A 16,305-nucleotide genomic window follows, 5' to 3' on the forward strand; every position below is an offset into this window, starting at 1 on the left:
ACTGTATACATACATCATTTTTGTAGTCTATTAAGTGCTGATTATCACATTTTTGTGCTTTTTGTTGCTGATCTTGCTGTTTAAAATGGCCCCCACCTGTAGCGCTCAATGCTATCTAGTGTCCCTAAGTGCAAGAAGGCTGTGATGTGCCCTAAGGAGAAAATACGCACATTAGATAACTCTGTTCAGGCATGAGTTCAGTGCTGTTGGCCCTGAGTTCAATGTTAATGAATCAACAGTATATATGAAACATAAATAAAACAAGGTTAGGGACTTCCCTGGTGTCACAGTGGTTAAGAATCCTCCTGCCAATGCAGGGGACACGGGTTCGAGCCCTGGTCCGGGAAGATCCCACATGCCGCGGAGCAACTAAGCCTGTGCACTGCAACTACTGAGCCTGTGCTCTAGAGCCCGCGAGCCACAACTACTGAGCCCACGTGTCACAACTACTGAGCCTGCGCGCCTAGAGCCCGTGCTCCACAACAAGAGAAGCCTCCGCAATGAGAAGCCCACGCACCGCAAGGAAGAGTAGCCCCTGCTCGCCGCAACCAGAGAAAGCCCGTGTGCAGCAACGAAGACCCAACGCAGCCAAAAATAAATAAATATATTTTTAATAAATAAATAAAAATAAAACAAGGTTATGTTCTGATTGGCTGACAAAAATGTCATGATTAGAGGCTTGCAGGAACCTAACCCTGTGATTCCCTGGGAGCAACGGCTCATTGTTTGCTAATTCAGTTTCCCCGAGACTTTATAGAACCTAACTACCAAGAATAATGAGAATCGACTGTACATTTGCTTGTTTTTAATGAACAACAACAACAAATATAAGGTAACTCTTCTTTTAAAATTTTATTATGGAAAACTAAAAGAGGAAGAATAGTAAACGGACCCCCAGGTACCTAGGACCCAGACTCAACAACAGCCAGTGTCGTTTCCTCCTCCTCTCTCTCTAGCTGGATTATCTGGACACAAATACCAGACATATACCATTTCATCCACAACTATCTTATAGGTAAATTCTTGTTAACTCTTTAAAACTGTAGGAGTAAAAAATCTGGAAAACGAAGTTACAAAGAAGGAACTGACCACATAAATTGAGAGAGTTAACATTTTGATTGATTTCTTCTCAGTCTTTTTACACATAAACAGAAAGATTGGAACCATATTGATTAGCTCCTCCCTTTTCATTTAACATTAAGCCAGTTTTCCATATCTTCAGTCTTCAAAAATAAAATGTAATAATCCTTTGTACATCATCTCATTTAATAAGAGGCATGTCATTTTTTCCTGTCTGCTTCATTTTTATCTTGAGATAATTGTACACTCACATACGCTGTAAGAAATCATCCAGAAGACACAGTATACTCTCTACCCCACAATGGGAACATCTTGCAGAGCTATAGAGCAATGTCACAACCAGGAGAACGATGTCCATACAGTCAGGATAGAACTTTCCATCACCAGGAGGATCCCTCCCATTGCCTTTTTACAACCATACCCACTTCTCTTTTGCCCCCAAATCTTCCTTAACCCCCTGGGAACCACTAATCTGTCCTTCTTCTATAATTGTGTCATTTCAAGAATGTTATATAAATGGAATCACACAGTATGTAAAGTTTCAGGACTGGCTTTTTTCACTCAGTGTGAGACTCAAGTTGTTTCGTCCGTCAGCAGTTCCTTCCCTTTATATTACTGACTAGTATTACAGGTGTGGACATAGCACAGAATGTTTACCCATTCACCCACTGAAGGACACCTAGGTTGTTTCCAGTTTGGGGCTATTATGAATAAAGCTGCTATAAAAATGTGCGTACAGGTTTTTGTGCCACAAAAGTGCATTACTTTCCTATTGTGGCTGTAATATATTACCACACACCTAATTTAAAAACCTCAAATTTACTATCGTGCTGTTGTGGAGGTCAGAAGCCTGAGTTCCAGGCTTCCCTGGTGGTCTAGTGGTTAAGACTTGGAGCTTCCAATGCAGGGGGCAAGGGTTTGATCCCTGGTCAAGGAAGTTCCTCATGCCATGGGGTATGGCCAAAAAAAAGTCTGAGTTCCTTCTGGGAATTCTAGGGCCGAATCTGATCCCTGCCTTTTCTTTCCAGACTTGGCTGGCGTTCCTTGGCTCATGGCGGCATACCAAGTGTTGCTTAAAACATCACAAGAAAAAAAAAAAAAGAAAAAAAAACACATCACAAGATCTTCTGACTCTGGCCCTTCTGCCTCCCTCTTATAAAGGCCCTTCTGATTATATTGGGCCCACTTGAACCATCCAAAATAATCTCTCCATGTCAAGATCGTTAACTTAATCACAACTGCAAAGACCCTTTTGCCATATAAGGTACCATACTCACAAATTCTACGGATTAGGATGTGGGCCTCACGGCAAAGACATTACGTAGCCAACCACAAGTTTTCGTTTCTTTGGGGTAAGTGCTCAAGAATCCAACTATCATTGGTGGTTGCGTGCTTACTTTTATAGGAAACAAACTGTTTTCAATAAGTCCCACCGGTGGTGTAAGGGCGATGCAGTTTCTCTACAACCTTGCAAGCATTCGGTCACTTCATTTTAGTCATTCTGATAGGTGTGTAGTGATGCGTCACTGTGATTTTAATTTGCGTTTCTCTAATGGCAAAAGACATTGAACATCTTTTCACATGCTCATTTGCCATCTGTATATCCTCTTTGGTGAAATATCTGTCCATACCTTGTCTGCTTTATGTTTAATGCAAATAACCAGAAGTTTTTCAGAAACTCTTTCACCAAGGCTAGTAACAGAATTTACGGGTTCTTTGAGTAGGTTTCTGACCTGGATCTTTGGGGAAACTTAGGTGCAGTGGTTCTAAAACTTTAGTGTGCCTCAGAATCACCTGTTGAGCTTGATAAAATATAGCTTGTTGGGACCCAAGCCCAGAGTTTCTGATTTTGTAACTATGGGGTGGAGCCCTGGGGAATTTGCATTTCGAACAAACTCCCAGGTAGCAATGATGCTGTTATCCCAGGACCATACTTTGAGATGCTTTAGGGAGACCTTAGGGCTACTTGATGTTTTCTGTTGCCTTTTCCTTGTCATTGTAAATGTCCCTGTAGTAAACATTAGAATGAATCAAATAGTTGTGCTCCAAAGTGAAGTGCTTGGGGGGGAAAAAAAAAAAAGAACAGGGGTATGGCAAAAATCAATCTGATCTCCCAGTGGCCAAAGCTTGGAACAATCTGAGCAACTAAATAAATTACGACAGTACTGGATTATAACCCAAAGAATAAATATCCATGAGTCCATAGTGATATAAATAAATATGGAAGAAAGGACAAACGTTCCCTGCACAAGAATTCTAAATACTCCAGGAGGTGGAGCTTTAATCCCCTTCTCCTTGCGTGTGGGCTGGATTTCCTGACTCACCTCCCAAGACTATAATATGGAAAGTGGAAAACCTGGCAGACATCCCTTTAACCAAATGACCAAGATTAACATGATCCCTGGTAAGTCATATCGATGTCACATGCCCCCTGTTATGATGTGATAAGAAAGGCATCTCACCTTTGGTATTGTTCCCCTAAATCCACGAGCCCCACCTAGTTGTGAGGAAGGAAACATCAGAAAAACTCAATTTGAGGTTCGTTCTAAAAACATCTGCCCAGTACTCTTCAAAAGTGTCAAGGCCATGAGACAAGAAAAGATGAAGAAACTCAAAAACTGGGGGAGACAAAGAAAAAGAACGTTAGTGAAAAAACTGGAAATCCCGATAGTCTGTAGGTAATAGTACTGCAACAATGTCAATTTCCTAGTTTTGCTAAATATACCTGGTTAAGTAATTTGTGAACCTTAGGGAAAGCTGGGTGAAGGATACAAAGGAATTCTCTGTACTATCTTTGCAACATTTCTGTTAATCTACAATGATTTCAAAATGAAGTTCCCCACGCAGTTTCTGATTTGGTAAATACAGTGGGTCCTGAGCATTTGCATTTGTATTAAGCTCCCCAGAGATGCTGTTACTAGGGAAACGCTCTGGAAAACACCGGTTTACGGAAACCTTAGGGCTACTTGATGTTTTCTGTTTCTTCCTGTCATTGTAAATTTCTCTGTAGTATACACAAGAATGAAAAAAAGTTGTTGACTTTTCTCTTTCAAAGCAGGTTTACTTTTCTTTTTGGTGGGAGGAGGGGTTTATTCACTGTTCTGCTCAGCTCTTAGTTTTACCTTAAGCATGATATTTAAGGATTCCTTCCTTCTAAAAATGCATCAATCAACCCTCACATTGAATTTTCCATGCTTGGTTCACTTATACTATGTTACTTAATGATAACAAAAAGCCTTAGAAATTGTCTTAAATATTGGCAAAAATTCAAAGAGAAGTTTAAATGCTGCTAGGTAAGGAAGTGAATCTGGGTAATTACTATGCACACAGTTTATTATAATTTGTCTCTCACTATCCACTGTCACCTTCTTCCTTAATAGTAAACTTTGATTTTTAACTGAGCACATGGCCAACCAGAATACATCAAAATATATCCTCCAAGTTTCCTTAAGTTGGTATTTTCGTAAGACTGTGCCCTAGTTAGGAGACAGGGAGAAGTGCAATTTCTACAAAATGTCCTTAAAGGGGAGAAAGGTGCCTTTCTTCACCTTGCTTTCTGCTGGTAGGAATGACTATGATAGCTGGAAGTTGAACAGTCATCTCGGACCCCAGGTGGAAGTGTTATCACGAGGATGGTGGCAAAACAGGCTGTAAGAAGCCCAATACCTGACTCTGTGACAGCAGCCCAAGCCCTGGACTGACTACCTCCAGACCAATTTTTTAAAAAAATTTATTTATTTATTTTTGGCTGCGTTGGGTCTTCGTTGCTGCATGCAGGGTTCCTCTAGTTGCGGCGAGCGGGGGCTACTCTTTGTTGCGGTGCGCAGGCTTCTCATTGCAGTGGCTTCTCTTGTTGTGGAGCATGGGCTCTAGGCGTGCGGGCTTCGGTAGTTGCAGCACGCGGGATCAGTAGTTGTGGCTCGTGGGCTCTAGAGCGCAGGCTCAGTAGTTGTGGCACATGAGCTTAGACATTCCGTGGCATGTGGGATCTTCCCAGACCAGGGATCGAACCCATGTCCCCTGCATTGGCAGGCGGATTCTTAACCACTGCACCACCAGGGAAGCCCCTCCAAACCTCTTTTGTATGAAAGAAAAACTGACCTGTCTTAAGTTCCCGTTATCTTGGACTTGCTATCACCTGCAGCTGAACCTAACTGGAATGGATACAAAGAGTCATGCAGAAGTGCAGGGCCCACGACTGCCACTGTGCAGAGTGGAAGCTCACTGGATAAAGGCAGCAAGGTGGCTGAGGAGTGAAAGGGGGCTGAAATCCAGCCTGCCCTCTCCTTTCCAAGCTGTGACCAGAGCGGGTATTCACTAGGAGGCTGAGGTGCCTGCGGCCCTGTGCAAGAGTGAAGCACTGTCTAGAATCTAGACTCTACAGCTAGAGTCTGCACACTTCTGGAGGCAGTGGGGAGGATCTGAGATAGCTCCCACAGGTACTTAAAACATAGTTAATATTAAATGGCCCACATCTCATGGTAGGTAGTGCTGCATTCTGCAACTTCAGAACTCCAGGCTAGTTAGGATAATATGGAAGGAAGGAGTTTGTTGGGGGACAGAGAACAGAAACTCACCAGAACATGTCATTAGGCAGCATTATATGGTGGCTACAGTACAAGCTCTGGAGCCAAGCTGCCTGTGTTCCAATCCTGGCTCTCACAGTGATCAGCTGTGTTGTTTCAGGCGCTTTTCTTAGCCTCATTGCGTGTCAGTTTTTGTCAACAGCACTTAATGCCCAACGATGCGCTGAGGATTTTAATGATTACAGTACCTGACACGTAGTGATGAACAAATGTAAGCTATTACCACCATTCTGGGAATTCTTTAGCAAAGGAACCAGAAATCAGCCCTGTATAGCCACTGCTTCTTGAGGGCTTAAGCTCTGCCAGGAATGATCCATATCTGATCTCATTTTACTCACGGGGAAACTAAGGCTTAGAAAAGTTCAGTGACTTTCCCAAGGTTATACAACTAATGTATCTAGCCCAGCTGTAATTCAAACTCAGATTGGTTTGGATCCCAAAGCCATGCTTTTTAACTAAGATAATTAAGGTTGGAAGGCAAAGCCTGTTAAGATTTCACATGCTTCCTCTTGTATACCCTCCGTTTGTTTCCCCACTCATAACAGGTACTGTAGTAGCAAACTCTTTCAGGCTAAGGTCTGTAAGGAGGGAGGATGGACAGACGGGAGAGATTAAGAGCAGCAATTGGAAGGGTGGGGTAGGGTGGAGCAGGGCGGTCTTGGGAAATTGCAAAAGCATTCAGCCTGAGCTGAGAATCAGGCAGAGTCCCACTTGGGACTTGTGGCAAAATGGGAGAGACTGGGGAGCTAAGCAGACCTGCAAAATGCCTCTTGGTGATGTATATGAAACACTGGACCCTCGAGATAAGATTCATTTCTCTTCATTGCTTCTAAAATATTGTTGCATTGTTGAACACAAAGTCAATCCTATAACTTAGCAATTTTATATTTTATAAACTATCACTTAACCGATGGCTTTTAAGTAAAGTAAGGATTTGGCCATTTAAGTAATTTCTTTACATTGAGTCTAAGAAATCTTTGCCTTTATTGCAAAGACGTTGTTTCAACCAACCATTCAAAATGTTGTAAATCAGCTCCTTTGGTTTTGCCAATTTGCAAAAAAGTAACTTTACCAGTTTCTCTTGAACCTTTAAACTTCTGTCCTTTTAGGACTGGAAAAACGTCCTGCAACTGTGCTTACCTCTCCCAAGGTAACTTTATTCATTCATCAAAATCAACGTCAGGGGAGGGTAAAGTCTGACTTCAGAGGTGACGGTTAATGTGAGTTATTCCTACCATGCTCCTGGGGTTTGGAGAGAACGAACACTTGCCGGGGCACCTCCTATGTGCTTTTAAGTGTCGGCGCCCAGAGCCGCAACCCAGCCACTTTCGCTGCACGTGCTGGCTCGCGGTTCGCCCAGCAACTCCGTACCGAGGGCCTCGGACTCATCCCGCCGCCCACGTGGCCTTGGACGGCCGCGGAGTTCCTACCCACCAACGTTCACTCCGCCGCCGGGAGGGCGCCGCCGGCCGGGCTCTACAACCCCGGGCAGGGCCGGCCTGCCGCCCACGCCCACTTCCCGCCCAGAACGAGACAAGACTCCGGCTCCTGGCCGGCTCCCCGCTGCTGCCGCCGCCGCCCCCCGACGCGTACCCTGCCACCTCCGAGCAGACACCGAGTCGCCCCAGAAAGCCGCCGCTCGCAGCCGCACAACCGCGCTCCGCACGCGGCGCATGCGCCGAGCGGTCGGCCGCTCGGGCCCGTCTCAGATCACGTGAGGGTGCGGAGGCGGAGCCAAGGCCTGTGGCGGGAGGGTGGGGGAGGAAGAGCGAGGTGAGCGCGGACGTCAGAGTGGAGAGCGGAAGGTCAGGGAGGCTCAGAGCGGAAGTGAGGCTAGGGAGCCTGTCCGCCATTGTGGACCCGAGAAGGGGAGAGAGAGAGAGGGGAGGAGAGTGTGCAAGCGGAAGAGACGGGCCCCTTCCACCGACTCCTGAGCGCGAGGCCCTCTTTCTGGCTTCTTAGCGAGCGGCGGCGGCGGCTGGAAGAGTCTCTCGGCCGAGGGCGGCAGCCAACTGCTGTGAGTGCACGGGGAGAGGCCCAGGCGGCGGCGGCGGCGGCGGTAGCAGCAGCAGCTATGGTTGCGGTCCCGCCGCCCAAGCCGGGGCGTGCGCCCGGGCCGCGGAGCCTGCGGTCCAGGCGGGCGGCCGCGGGGGCCGCGGAGGGTGGAGGCAGGACTGCGCTCCGGGGCCTTCGGACGCGTCCTGAGGGCGGCAGAAGTGGGGCTGACCCCGGGCGAGCGCTGGGAGATGGCTTCCGAGTGGCGGGTACCTACGCGGATTGTTTAAAATAACTTGTCTCGGATAACGTCTCTGATTAACACGCTTTTCCTCTCTTCCTTTTTTTTTTTTAATTTTTCCTTATTACCACATCTTTCATCTTGCTACACAGAGACCTAAAGGGCAAGGAAATAAAGGTGAGTTCGGATATTTTTTTACCTTTATTTCTCATTGTTGGTTTGATGTTACTTTTAAACTATGTGAAGGCCTTTTTGGTTTTGATATTTTGTTTTTGTTTTGTTTTGTTTTTGTTTTTTTGAAATGTAGGATTAGAGAAACAGTTCGTCTCGGCTAAGGCAGCCAAATGCTGTCCGAAAGTTTGGTAGGTCCTTGGTAGGTCTTTATAGAAACCAAAGTGATACGAGGAACCGTTTTATTAGCTTGTATTTCACTTAAGGAGGTATTGTTATGAATGTAGTGACATTTTTAAAAATTTTACAGTCTGTATTATGTGACTTCAGCCACAGATTCTCCCAGTGTATGTAGATAAGTGGACATTTTCTTCCTGTCTGGTTTACGTTGGAACGCGCAGCCCACATAGAATTCTGTGTTCCAGTAGTGGAAATTGTACCGTTAGTCACTGGTTCCGTTGAAGTCGGTCCCATTGAGGCAGTAGCCAGTTAGAGATCAGAACGGAACAGGCATGTCATCTTACTCTGTAGTCTTGCAAGGTTTGACTCAATATGGTACTTTAGAAAGGATTGGGAAGGAAATAATTTGTGAGGTTCCTTCCAGGATTATATGATTTACTCTTTAGCTAAAAAAAAAAATACTGCTGAAAGTCAAGCATTTTTTAAAAATTAGTGTGATTTGTGTTTATTAATATGGAACCATACAGTCAGCTGACTGAAACATGACATTAATCATGTGACATTAGTAAGGGTAGAACAATAACTGCTTTCTTGGGATGGTGCCAATTAAATAACATTACAGTGAACTATGTATTTATTACATTTTGTAATAGGGCTTGAAATTAGACTAAATAGAATTATGCTTCATGTTTCTTATTTCTGTAGTGAAGTATTACCTACAAAGTAAGATCTACAGTCGCCTTCTAGATGTAAAGTTTAATGTCTTTTATTGGTGCTCCTTACGTTCTTAGGGTTTTTATTAGCTATTGCACATTTGAAAGGAATGGGTTCTGTATGCACAGCTTAATTTTCTTTTGAGTTGTAGTACAATTTTTTTGAGAATTTTTACATACTAGTTATATGGCACTGTATTAGGTAACAAATTCATTGCTTTATTTTGATTAAAGATGTATATAAACAGCAATTTTACATTTTAGAATTTAATTTTAGAATTATCTTCTGTGGTATAAGCACAAAGCTCAGAATTTGATATTGTTGATTTATTTTAAGTGAGTTTAAAAAAAATTTATTTGTAAATCTAAAAAGAATGATCCATTAATTTCTTCTTTTGTTAGTCTGCCCATTAGGAAGTATATAGACTTGGACATATGTGCAATCTGTGGTCATTATTGCCTAGCATAAATTATTTTATCCTAGATCTGTGGGGAGGTGGCACTTTGCAAGGCTATTTGAAATGCTAAGTGTTTTGTGTTACCTGCTTTAAGGTAAGTGCAAGTTCTATGAAGTACTTAACTTGTTTGACAAAACAAAATAGAGCATCTACAGCATTGTAAGCCATTACTGTACTACTGTAAGTTTGATTTATGACAGTTATTTCACTTAGGTATGTCCTCATGACATCTTTGATATCAGAGATATAAATTTTCTATAAATAAAATTGTGTATCAACTACAAATAAATATTTATTGGTTAGTAAAATTTTTTTAATCCATTTGTATCACCTCTGTTAGATGTATTTAGACACACATACAAAGTATTTATTTGGATAGTTGTTTATTCCAAGAAATTTTTCTTGCTTTCCCCCATACTCTTCAGTTCATAATTTCATCCATGGATAGAACAATGGAGTAGGATTCCTAGGAGACCTGTGTTCTCATACTGCTGACTTGCCAAGTGAGCTTGAACACATTGTACCTTTCGGTCAGAATTTCCCCTCTCTCTGTAAAATAAAAGTAACAATTCTAGCCATAAATCCTATTGTATGTTACCAGGGTTGTAGTTAAAATAGTCCATTGCTCCAGTAGCCATGATAATTGCTGCCTCACCTCCTCTATTTATTGTTAAGGTGCAGGAAGACTATTGCCTAAGACCTGGCAGGAGGGAAAAATTCTATTGGCCTAAAAGTATTGGTAATCATTTAAGCTGCTTTAAATTGGTAGATACTACAAGTGTACAAATACACATACACATTACTTGTATTTTTATGCCTCTGAGAATTACAAGGAAAAGGCAGCAGTTCCAGTGAACTGATACAAGTAGATATATGTGTGTTTAAGAAAAACTACTCTGCCTTAGTTGACTTGGTTTTCAAGCTAGTAAAATTGTTTTATAATTTTTCTGTTTACTTTTATGAAGCAGAAAGCAAAGTTATTTTTCTTGAACTACAGTCCGGTGTTCTAAGAATATGAGTATTAAACTTGAATTCAGAACTTATCAACCTCATGAAAAATGCATGTCCCTGAGGAATTACCAGAATTCTGAAAGCATAATCCTTTTTAGTTGACTTAATATGATTTCAGGGACTGTGTATTTCCTTTCTTAATAGTCTTCAGTTGACAGCATTAGCCCAACACCTGGCTTCAGTGTCTTTGATTTTCTACTAAGTATTTTTCTATATGTCCTTAAATACACTAAAGGAGCAAAAATTTAAAAGGAATTCTATATCAATCTCTTTGTAAGGCAAAAATGCTTTTGTAGTATTAAGTATACTTCTAGGTTTACTTGTTTATAAGTTTGAATTCTTTTTAATAGATTGTCCCTATGTTAAATATTAGAACTCTTTTATCCTTGGCCAGGGTAGTACTGAAGGATAGTAGAAATTTAAGGATAGTTATGTACCTATTTGCCCATAATTTAAAACTGACTTCATATCACTTTTATTTATTTAACAAGTGGAATTTTTGCTTGCTGGAATAAAAGTACCATTCCTTTCCCTGCAGGCACCACAGATAAAAGTGTCAGATCCCTTGCTACTAGTAGCCGCAGGCCTTGCTGCCTGCTTCCTCCTATCCCTTAAGTTTATAAATAGGCAAATATATGGAAAGGAATTTATCTTTTCCCTCCTCTCCTCACCTGCCCCTCCCAACAGAGGGACATAGTCATTGTTTGGTACTGCAATTTAAAAGAATTAGGCTGAATTTGGCTATCTTTTAGTGTTTCAGAAAAGTAGTGGAAAATGCCTTGTATTTTGGCAATATCTTTTGTATCCTCTCTCCACCCTACCCCTAACCCCTCGGGAAATGACTGCAAAGCACTTTACTGTTATTTTAGGCTTCATTTTATTAATCCTCAAAACATTCCTATAAGGAGATAGAGGGTATATGGTATTGTCGCTGTTTTTGTAGGTGGGAAAACATGATGCACAGATCTGTTGACTTTCCTAACTTGATGTAGTCAGGACCAGAGCAAAGAATCACCTGGCTCCTAAGGCCCATGTTCTATCTTGATTTGACTCTGCTTCATAGAGCAGAGGAAACAGGCGAAGAATCATGTAAGTCATCTGTTCTTTTTTCCCTGAAGAACTTGTACAGACTATGGGACTAGCTTGGATTTCATTACTATTTAATGGCTTTCAGTCTCCAAGACGTTAGATTGTCATTAAGTAATGTTCAAAACCTGAAGTCTTTAAGACAATTGAATTTCTTTAAGAAAGGTATGCTTCTGAAACTCTAGGGCTAGCTTCTTATTCAGATTCTAATTTGATGCAAATTGCTTATCAGTATGCGTGAAATACTTAAAACGAAATAAAACATTTTTTCCTAAGATTGACATAGTCCGTGAATGATCTTTTAGGACTTAGACATTTTAATGCATCATTATAAATGACTATAGACTATTTACTTAGTGTATGAGATTATTTTCTTAGTCTCAGCCTCTTAGAATTAGAAGAAAAGATAGAACAGAGCAGATGAGTAAGAAGATCAGTATAATATATATTTGGATAAATTTTAAGTAGGTACTTTTTTACTGTTTTAGCAGTGTGGACTAAACTTCTGATAATCTAATGAATACAAGAGATAATAGTTGTAATTTTGAAATGGGAAGCTGTTTCAGATACTGTTAAATACGTACGTAACAGTGACAAATATGTACCAGTCCAGGCACGTAGTGAAGAATTCTTTTTCAGGAGGTAATAGACCAGGCATAACTATCCTTGATAGAGGAGTGGTAAAGGAGAACAGATACGTTAGAATCTCTTGGGCTGAAATGATTAGCCCACCTGAAATAACCTAAGGTACCCTCCGCTTTAATTTTGTTTCTAGTGGCTGTTACATATTTAAATTCTGGGGAGCACATTTAGCTCAACTCTGGCATTGATGCATTCCATATCAAATGCAGTTAAGCCACCTCAGTGGAGCCAGGATCACGGTGACCTTGAGGTTTCTTTTGTAGTCTCTGAGGGGCAGTGTAGAATCATGAGAGGTCTACTTGGAAGACTTCACAGAGTAGTATTTTTTTGAGTGATCATTGCTACTCAGTGGGTGGCAAAGAACTAAGGGATTTTACCTATTTTTGCTCCCATGACTCTGTCAACTTGTATATTTCATTTATGTCTCTGAACTCATTGGAATGATTAGGGAAAATAAAGATGTCACGATATTATAGAAGAACACACAACGTAAATCCATTGCTCCTAACCTTAATTTATAATATTTTATATTTAAGTATTGTATTTAAAAATACTGTATTTTTAAGCAACAAATCTTCAGGTATTGAGGGGCTTTTTTTTTGTTTCCAAGAGATTAGTCGATTAGTCATAAGCTTGTTTATGTGGTCCTAAAGTAATTTTTAGTCCTGTTTGGATCTTGTAATATTTTATGTGGTAATAATATCCAAGATTATTAAATACTGTCATTGAATACTCAGATGAGATGAGGTAGGTACTATTAATAACCTCCTTGAATAAAGAAGTAGTCAGAGTTAGACAGGTTAAGTTACTAACTAGAGATTCCCCCAACTTCTCCGTGTTGGACTTGGGATTCAAACCCAGGATCTTTTTACCTTGAGTCTGTGCTCAAAAGCACTGAGACAGTGTCCAGAACAACAGCTTGATATAGAGCATTTATGGAAGTGATCTCTGAACAAATATGGCATTATAAATCACTCTGACTGGTTTTATCGTATGTTGCAAGAGTAATCACGGTTATCTTTAGTGTCTTAGTTTTATTTGTACTTTCTTGTGAAAGTCTTCATGGTTTTTTGTTTAGAGCAAAGGTCCTTTTTATTTGGATTTTTTATGATAATATTTATTTATTGTGATATTGCTTCAAGTGAATTTTAGCCACTTTCTTTGACTGGAGACACTTAAGATATTTATTTTAACGTCGGTTACCAAACAAGGTTATTTATTTACCTTTATTGGACTGAGTAGTAAAGTGATTTAACAAAGGTAGAGAACGTTCAGAAATCTATCTTGTCGATAACACTGCTTAAAGTGGTTATTTTAGATTGAAACATAGCATTAGCAAACCCTTCCAACATTTTAATTTAACTGCTTACTACAGTGTTGAAATTGGGATATTTACGTTATGTTTTTAGTAATGAGAAGTGTATATGTATTTATGTAATCTTGGGCCTATATATACAAGATTTGTAAGTTTTTGGTGGCACATAAATATTTATATCCAAAATTAAGTTAATCCTAAAGGGGGTTTTTAAATGAAAAGAACAAAGAACGCAGGATAAGTTTCCGATTTGATTTGAAAAATATTGAAAATATTAGGTTATTTTGTGAGTTTCATAAAGATAATTACAATACATCTAATACAAACATATTTTTTAGTTTCAGTACAAAACGGTTCGATTCATCAAAAAGATGCTGTAAATGATGATGATTTTGAGCCATACTTGAGTAGCCAGACAAATCAGGTAAGTGTGACAGTCACATATTAAGGAAATTAAACTTACGTTAGTATTAATTGATTTTTTAAAGTAGGTATTTTAGTTGAATGAGGCGAACCCTAACATGACTTAACCCAGTGTGCCTACATAATAGTGAATAGCAGCTGCAGGCTTTTGGCACAAGAGGGTTCTTTGGAAATTGGAGATGGCTGAAACTAGATTATGAAATACAGGGATATGAAGATGAACATTTGTATATATTGTAGTTAGATTTTTTTTTGACTGTTGAATTTAATCTTTTAATGCTGCTGCCATATCTTCATAGCTAAAGCAGATGATAAGGTTTAATTAGCTAGAAGTTTGTGGGAGAAGACTAGTTTGTGCCTGAAATTTTTGGTTAGTATAATTAAAGTTTTAATATAACCTGGTATGTAACCTGGTAGCATAGGAAATAGAATTAAAGATATTATAAACACACTTGCTTATATATTGTAGGCATGGAGAATTTCATCAAATCAAATAACTGGTCGCTTTTGAGGTTCTTCTGTGTTTGAATTTTTCACAGATCTTGTGATTTTGTATATAGGAATAATTTATATTTAAACGTTGACCAAAAGAATGGTATTTCTTAGTCTCTGTATACCAATTCTGCATCTCTTTCTGTTTGTTAATAAAAATGTCACTACTAGAAATAAATTTAAAAAAAACTTTCATTATTAACCAGTTTCTTCAGAGAGAACATTCTGGAATGAAACTGCTTTGTTGTTTTGCTTATAAAAAGACATATGAAAAATGTACCTTGAAATCTTAACCTAGATTTTTTTAGCTTATAAAAGAATAAGGAACCAAATATTGTTACAGAACTTTGCAGTTGCAGAGAAAATTTGAAAAAAAAGTAGTTTCCAATTTGTGGAATGTACAGTTATTTTTAGGACTTTGGAGAGCCATGGTTATGTTCAACCTGATCTACATTTATTTCTCTTTAACCACCCCCTTCTATCTGTTGATCTACATCCCTAGCGTATTTTGGGAGGGAATAAATAAATAAGAAAAAATAAAAATGGGTGATAAAAATCTATGAAAGTTTAGCTACTTTAAAAAAAATGAAAAAGTTCATTTCATTCTTATGTAATCTACCTTTATGATCTCAATAACAAATTTACTTTCCACCTAAAGGTTGTGAAAGAATATATCACTGGAAAATAGGGCAAGATCATTTGTTGTGAAGTGTAGTGCAAGTTTTAAAATAAAAACATTCTGTTCTATTTGGTCCCATACAGTAATCTCAGTTAACATCCTTATGGCAGTGTTTCCAACTTTTTTGAGAAATTCTGATATAATGAAGTGTAGTAGATATTCTCCTAAAACGATCTCCATGATCAGATAATTTTGGGAAATTTATTTGGTTTACATAATTGTTTTTTGCTACTTGATTTTATACTTTTGTATTTTAATGTAAAATGACTTTTTAAGACAAGGGTATGGTATGAATATTCTCTGACTGACTTGTTCAAACTCTATTTTCAAGAAATTTTAATGGATTATAAATGTTTGAGAATTTCTGCCTGTGAGAATCTTCTCGTTTTATTTGGTAACAGATGTTTCATAATTTATTTGTCACAGGGGCTTAGAAGATTGGTTTTTTGGCATTCCACAGAGATGCTTCAGGTCTGCCTAGGGGAGACCTGGGGAGGGTAACCTGGATCCTACCCGTGCAGCAGCCAGAGCTGTGCTTTGCTTTTCATGTGTTTTTATATGTTGGAATTCTGCATGAGATTTCACATAAAGTGTTGGAAAGTCATTATTTTTTAAGACTATAAGGGCATTTACCTTAGTGAACCCAGTTTTTAAATTGAATCATAAAAGTTTCCTTATGTTGGGGCAAAAACATCTATAAAAGGTTTGTTTTAATGTGACGTTTAAATGGAAGGTCTTATACTTTATATTCATTAAATCACTTACTGATGTTAGACTCAATGTAATGTGCTCTTTAAAGAGAAGTCTTAAAGTTTAATACCAGCGCGGCTATATTTTACTTCCCTCTCCTTGCCAGTGCTGATGAATAAGTTTTCAGCAATTATCTTTCTGTAATAACTAAAAATAATTGTCTAACCAGGATACATATTTACCTTTTAAAGAATACTAACACTATAGAATATTGAAAACTGGGTTTATTGGAGAGCAGAATTGAAAATTATCTGAAATCTTAAAGGTAAGCTGTACAGAATTTAAATTTATCGTAGTTACTTAGCTAAAATAGAAAAATTTTTACAAATTGACCTTTTAAAGTACACTATTGAAAAGTGGATTTATTGATGAAATATCTAAAGTAATTATTTTCAGATGTAAAGTTATGCACGTATTTGTTTCTTGTACTGACCTAGCTGAAATAATTGGCTAATTAAAAAATTTTTCAACTAAATATACAGG

General features: G+C 39.2%; 1 protein-coding gene across 3 annotated transcripts in view; it reads left to right on the plus strand.

Moving 5' to 3' along the window:
- The first annotated feature begins 7,517 nt into the window (after window positions 1–7,517).
- Window positions 7,518–16,305, plus strand: part of YTHDF3 (YTH N6-methyladenosine RNA binding protein F3) — a 33,769-nt gene continuing 24,981 nt past the window's right edge. The window contains exons 1-3 of one of the 3 annotated variants that reach the window (XM_024742572.1): window positions 7,518–7,683; window positions 8,055–8,079; window positions 13,817–13,902. The gene's annotated coding sequence lies outside the window, so the exon portion shown is untranslated. Of the gene's footprint in view, window positions 7,684–8,054; window positions 8,080–8,220; window positions 8,276–13,816; window positions 13,903–16,305 lie in introns of those variants that run through there. The other 2 variants (XM_024742571.1, XM_024742570.1) reach the window with 2 other exon arrangements.

Source organism: Neophocaena asiaeorientalis, unplaced genomic scaffold (genome assembly GCF_003031525.2).
Source record: "Neophocaena asiaeorientalis asiaeorientalis breed wild unplaced genomic scaffold, Neophocaena_asiaeorientalis_V1.1 scaffold226, whole genome shotgun sequence".
NCBI classification, from domain to species: domain Eukaryota; kingdom Metazoa; phylum Chordata; class Mammalia; order Artiodactyla; family Phocoenidae; genus Neophocaena; species Neophocaena asiaeorientalis.